Consider the following 7,109-nt stretch of genomic DNA (forward strand, 5'->3'; position numbering starts at 1 on the left):
ATTGTTTACATTAATTCCCTTGTCATGCTCTGCAGATCACCAGCACATTTTAGAGGGGAAGTTTGTCTGGTTGATAAGCTGACATTAGCAACAGGAACTCACTCTGGTAGTGTTCTTAAGGTGGGAAATTATTTCAGAGAGGTGCGATCAAATAAAAATACACCAAGCTAAGCAGAAGCTATAAGGAAGTGCCCAGAAACTCGCTCAAGGACTGGTTTTATCAAAGCTCAAAAAAGAGCAAAGAGTCGTTGGAAGTCAGAAAAGGCTTAAGATCAAGAGTCAGGAAGTTATGCTGCAGTTTTAAAAAACTCTGGTTAGGCTGCAGCTGGAGTATTGCATCCAGTTCTGGTCGCCCCATTATAGGAAGGATGTGGAGGCTTTGGAGAGGGTGCAGAAGAGGTTCACTAGGACGCTGCTTGGACTAGAGGGCATGTGCTACAAGGACAGGTTGGACAAAGTGGGGTTGTTTTCTCGGGAGTGAGAACCGAGATGGAAATAGAGATAATTGGTAAAAGTTGACTTGCATCTGGGTCTCTGTTTTCATCTTCTCCAAAGACACAGTAACATTGTTCTGATGGAAAGTCATTGACCTGAAGCATTAACATGTTTCTCTGTCCACAGATGCTGCCCAACCTGCTGAGTGTTACAAACCATCTCTTTATTGAGACCTGCCTGAGCCAGTTCAAGCCCATGGAATCCAGGTCTGGCAACTAGCTTCAAGCAAGTTCCCATTAGGTAGTGTACATCCCCAGGTCTTCATCAGGTCTCCCACTACCTTTCCCACTCCTGTTGTATCCTCTAACCCCAGTGAGCTTGTGATCATAGAACACAGAACACAGAACAGCACGGGGACAGGACCTTCCGCCCACAATGTCTGTGCCGGCTGTTACTGATTAGGTTACGATTTGGTAAATGTCCCTTTAAGACATAGCACAGTAGTGTGTGTGTGTGTGTGTGTGTGTGTGTGTGTGTGTGTGTGTGTGTGTGTGTGTGTGTGTGTGTGGCGTGATTACGACAACAACAGGAGATAAAGACGTGATGACGTTTTGGAGCAGACAGTCAGACAATCAGAGGAGAGAGAGGAGGGGAGAGACACTGCCTGCTGGTCTCTGTATCAATGGGTGAAAAACAATAACTGTGTCTGTCACTACAATCCACGGATGGATTTGTGGAATACTCCAGTGGAGTCCACTTTGTCGTTAACCTGCAGTGGGAAACAGGTGTTTGTGTGGACGGCCACGTCTTGAATGCTTTCGGGGTGGCAGGTACTTCGGAACAAAGGAATGAAGATCATCAGTGACTGAGGTGTCGTATGGGTTCCATCGTGGAACATTTGGATTTTGTAATGTCTGTCCTCTCTCTACATTTTCTTTTCAGTCAACTGGTTTTGAAGAAGCCTTTGCTCACGTTTCACCTTACGGCTTGCTGAACTGAACTTTGAGAACTGTTCCTGGACTTGGAGTTTGGTAATTTGCCACACACACAATTCAAGTTTAGTTTTTGGGGTTAATGTTTGATATCTAACATTTTACTTTTAACGTTCTAACATTTTACTTTTATTTTTCTTATTATCATAAGTAGTTATTAATAAAATAGTTTCTAACACTTATACATGACTTGGTGTGTTTCTTTTGTTGCTGGTACATAACACGACCATGATGCCTAATTAAACTAAACCTATCTGTCTGCACATGATTGATATCCTTCCATTCACTGCATGTTCATGTGCCTGTCTAAGTCTGTCTTATTATTAATGCCTCTATTAAAAATGCAACCCCTGGCAGTCCCTTCCAGACACCCACCACTCTCTGTGTAAGAAACTTACCTCGCACATCTCCCTGTATATTTTCCCCCTCTCATCTTAAAGCGATGTCCTCTAGTATTGGACATTTCTACCCTGAGAAAAAGACCCTGACTGTCTACCCTGTGCCTCTCATAATTTTATAAACTTCCATCAAGTCTCCCCCCAGCCTCTGACGCTCCAGACAAAACAATTTAAGTTTGTCCAACCTCTCCTTGTAGTTCTTACTGTCCAATCCAGGCAACATCCTGGTGAAGCTCTTCTGCACCCTCTCCAAAGCCTCCATATCTTTGCCCTCACAGCATCGCAGATGCCCATCTGACGTCACCGCTCCCCCAGATATTGACAAACTAACACCCTCACCTCATGACTCCTGGCAGCTAACTTTTACCATAACCCCGCCCCCCCAGAACATACCTGCTGCTCCAACCTCACAGCCAACCTCACTTGCACTGACCACCCTATCCTTACAATCACTGATCCAACAAACAAACTGCTGGAGGAACTTAGCGGGTCAAGCAGCATCTGTGGAGGCAGAGGGATGATTCCGATGCAGGGTCTCGACCCGAAACGTTGACCATCCTTTTGCCTCCACAGATGCTGTTTGACCCGCTGAGTTCCTCCAGCAGTTTGCTTTTTGCTCCAAATCCCAGCATCTGCAGTCTCTTGTCCCCAGTCACTGGCCCATACTGGTCTCTCTCCACCACCTCTCTTGTGAAACTCAGTTCTGGACTTACTCAACTTCTTTAGCATGGAAAGACTGCTGTACGGAAGGCCTGCCAATGGCATGCCATCCCTTGTGCCTTGTGCTGCTGAACGCTACCTGGTTAGACCCTCGAACAATGGTGCCATGGACTGTTTAAGTGTCATACAGCTTCTGGGCAACACAGGAATGTGGGCAGAATCCAGCAGGATCACCTCGGGTGAAACCAAATGCACATTGTGTGACCGCTGTGCAGAGCACCTTGGTTCAGCCGGCCCTGAACTTCCAGCCATGAGTCTCAGTAACTCTCCATCCCACGTCCCCTCTGACCTCTCTGTCTTTGGGTCCCTACATTTCTCCAACAATGCCCAATGTAAGCTCAAGGAACAGAACCTCACCTTCCCTCTGGGTACGTTGCAGCCCTTAGGATTCAATACAAATTCGACAGTTTTAGGTAACCAGCTTTTCCTGTTTGTATTGGAATGCCAAGTCCTGATGGAAGGACATCCATTGTGACTCATTTTTGTCTCTCTCCACAGATGCTTCCTGTCCTCAACTCTAATTTGCTTCAGACTTCCAGCAACTGCTGTGTTCTGCACCTCAGTTCCAGCACGTTCCTTTTTTAATTCTCCCTCTAACTTTTCTTATTCATCAACTACCGGAACGACCCTGAAATCATTGTCTTTCCTGCACATCCTTGGTGGCCACCCTATCACAGACATTCCCACTGTAACCTCCAACCCTCCACCCTCCCTGTAAAAAAGATGCTTGTCTGAAAACTTCAGTTCTGATGAAAGGTCGTGACCTGAAACATTAACTCTGTTTCTCTCTCCCCAGATGCTGCCTGACCTGCTGAGTATGTCCAGCACTTCCTGTTTTTATCACGTGAGTGCAGGGTATTTCTTCTCTGTTGGCGTTGTGACGGAAAATGGGATTAAATAAATTCTCCAGGAGCTAATTATCTGCCTTATCTATGAGATTGTGGCTGCTCCCTCAAGTTTTCAACACGGTCCTCTGGAGATTGTGGCCGACTGGATCTTTCAGCCTCTTTCCATGATGTAGCTACAGGAGCCAGCTACTGGTTTAGCTTGAGGCAGGCCAGAACCACAGTGACCTAATGCACACGTGATGTTACAATACACAGTGACATATCCAGCACTGCATTTGTCGACACTTTGGAGGAGGAATTCTTTACTCAGGCACTCCCAGTAATGTTCCGCAAACAGATGCTTCATTTCAGTTCCCAGCTTTGTCCCCTCACGCAATGTTCATGTTGCCTGATTTTTATTTATTTCAGTAGTGTTGCTCACATCAGTGGTAATTAATTCCATTTTCAGAATATGTTATTTATAATATTAGAACATGTCTCCGAATGGGTATGTAAAGATAGAAAGCAAATTGCCCAAATGCAATTCAGGCCATTAGTCATTATTAAAATATATGATAAACAGCTCCATCATAAGCCACTCTTTAATTATTACTGCACAAGTGCCCTGGACAGTGAGTCATAATTAAGGGAAATCCCAATAGAAGGCTTGTGTGTCAACTTACGGGGGGGGGGGGGGGGGGGGGGGGGGGGGGGGGGGGGGGTGCGGTGCTTCAGACATACGTCTGTGGTTGTACAACTTCAGCACAAACCTTGTTAGCCTTGTTAGTTGGGAACCAAAAACAGCCTTAGGGTTGTGAGGTGAAGCGGTGTTTGTGCCCCGAGACAGTGAGATTTCAGAGACTGGGCTCAGTAATTGGACCAAATCCCACCTGTGATCAGAACCCAGCACCCACCACAATCCTGCTGGGCTTGCTGAAGTAAACACAAACCGGCTACGCAGTTTCTGGTCAGTGGTAACCCGGAGGATATGAATAGTGGGGGAGTCAGTGATGGTCATGCCATTGAATGTCACTTGGGTAACACATGGAGAGGGTTATTGGGCAGGAAGAAGTTACAGAGATGTGGAGGGATTTAGGTGCTGGAGGGTTTATAGAGAGAGTGGGTATTGGGGCTGAGGGGGATGTGGGAACTGGAGGAGGTTGCAGAGAGAGAGGGAAGCAGTTTAAATCCCACCATGGTCCTTGTTCCTCCCTGAATCTGTGAACCCATCCAGCCCCAAAACCTTTCCCGAGCTCCATAACCTCTTCCGGGCTCAAGAGCTCTCCCTACTTCTGTAGTCTCATCCAACCCTACGTCCTTCCCTATCTCTGTGACCCCTTGTTATTCCCCCAGCCTCTTCCATCTCCAAAATCCATCACTACCTTTGTCACCTTCTCCAACCCCAATAACCCTCCCTATCTCCGTAACCTGCTCTCACCTCTATATCCCTCGCTCTCTGTATCTTCCTGAAGACACAATGGCCTCCTTCTCCCCGTAACTTCCTCCAGTCCTTTTATCCTCCTTATCTTTGTATCCCCTTCCATCCCTCAGCCCTGCCCGTCTCTGTAACCTGCTCTACTTCTACATCCCTGCCTATCTCTTGAACCCTTGCCAGTCCTGCTTCCCTCTCTCTCTGCAACCTCCTCCAGTTCCCACATCCTGTTCTGTCTGTATAATCCCCCTCAGCCCCAATACCCACTCTCTCTATAAACCCTCCAGCACCTAAATCCCTCCATATCTCTGTAACTTCTTCCTGCCCAATAACCCTCTCCATGTGTTACCCAAGTGACATTCAATGGCATGACCATCACTGACTCCCCCACTATTCATATCCTCTGGGTTACCACTAACCAGAAACTGAACTGGAGTAACCATATACACAATGTGGCTACAAAAGCAGGTCAGAGGTTAGAATCCTGTGGCAAGTAACTCACCTCCTAACCCCCCAAAGCCTGTCCACCATCTACAAGGCTCATAAGGAGTATGGTGGCCTCGATGAGTACAGCTTCAACAACACTCAAGAAGCTCAACACCATAGAGGACATCGCAGCCCGCTTGACAGGCACCCCATCCACACCCATTCACTCACTCCAGCACCCACACACAGTAGCAGCAGTTTATACTGTCTACAGGATGCACTGCAGCAACTCACCAAGACTCCTCAGACGGCACCTTCCAAACCCACCACCTCTACCAGCTAGAAGGACAAGGGCAGCAGAAGCCTGGGGAACACCACCCCCTGCAAGTTGCCCTCCAAGCCTCACACCATCCTGACTTGGAAATTTATCGCCATTCCTTCACCATCGCTGGGTCAAAGTCCTGGAACTCTCTCCCTCAAGGGTAGCACGGGTTCGAGAAAGCAGCTCACCACCACCTTCTCAAGGACAACTAGGGACAGGCAATTAAATTCTGGCTCAGCCTGCGAAGCCCACACCCCTTTAATGAATAAAAAATATCCTGCTGAGCCTACATATCCCTGTAACTACCCTCTGCTCCAACAGCCCTCCCTATCTCTTAAGTTTGCCCATCCCCATGTCATTTCCTATCTTTATAACCCCTTCCAGTCTCTTGTGTCCCCAGTCACTGACCCATACTGGTCTTACTGACCCTTACTGCCTCAGACTGGGGGATTCAGTAATGGGAATGCCAGTGAATGTCACTTCGCGCTCTCTCACGCACGCTCCCTCTCTCTCTTCAATCCTCCCTCCCTTCTTTATTTCTGTCTGTATTCTCCACCTCCTCAGCTCCTCTGTTATCCCCTCTTCCCATCCCTCTCACCTTGTCAACACCCATCACCTCCCTCATTCCCACCACTCTACTGCCCACACATTACCACTACCCCCCACACCCACCACGTGCCCCAGTTCTCCATTATCCCCACCCACACCAACACCACTCTCCCCGCCCACCCCTACAAACCACTCACCACCATCACCCACCTGGGCTCCTTCCACCAGGTGAGGGGTGTGGGTGTCAGGCCTGTACACAGCCTTTATTTAGCACCACAAAATATAGGAACTGTAGCTTCCAGGTAAAAGTGTGTTTTTATTACTTCCTTTTGTTTTTTTTTCCTACAATGAAAACAAAGTAACAATGAAAACAAAGTTACACTACAGAAGTATTTAACTGTCCCTTAAACACTATGACATTCTGGAGAGTTATGGAAGAAGCAATTTATTACAAAACTCTCTTTTTCATTTTTATTCATTCACAACTCACTGGGTGAGGAAAATGACGGGCTGGATTGGTCAGCTGGAAGCAACATGATGAAACCTCCAGTCAGAGTGATGAAGCAACACAGCCCAGGAAAACCTCTGGCATGGAGCTTTGAATTCTGTGGTATACACTAGGAATCCCTACAGAATGATCAAAGTCGCTTGGAACTACTGAAGTGGATGAAGCTTCCACTCCTGTTCTCACTTACATTGAAACTCCACATTAGTCCTCGAGCCACAAGGACGGAGATAGGCCTGTTGGCCCACTGAGTGCAGGCCAACCAACAAGCACTCATTTACACTAGTCCCATTTAATTGTCTCCACATTGCTATCATTGCTCCCAGATTTTACACTCACCTACACACTAGGGGGCAATTTACAGCAGCCAATTAACCTACCAACCTGCATGTCTTTGAGATGTGGGAGGAAACTGGAGCACCCAGAGGAAACCCACGCAGTCACAGGGAGAACATGCAAACTCCACACAGACAGTGGGCTGCCTCCAGAACACCCTACACAAA

The sequence above is a fragment of the Pristis pectinata genome, chromosome 30 (assembly GCF_009764475.1).
Source record: "Pristis pectinata isolate sPriPec2 chromosome 30, sPriPec2.1.pri, whole genome shotgun sequence".
Classification (NCBI taxonomy): Eukaryota; Metazoa; Chordata; class Chondrichthyes; order Rhinopristiformes; family Pristidae; genus Pristis; species Pristis pectinata.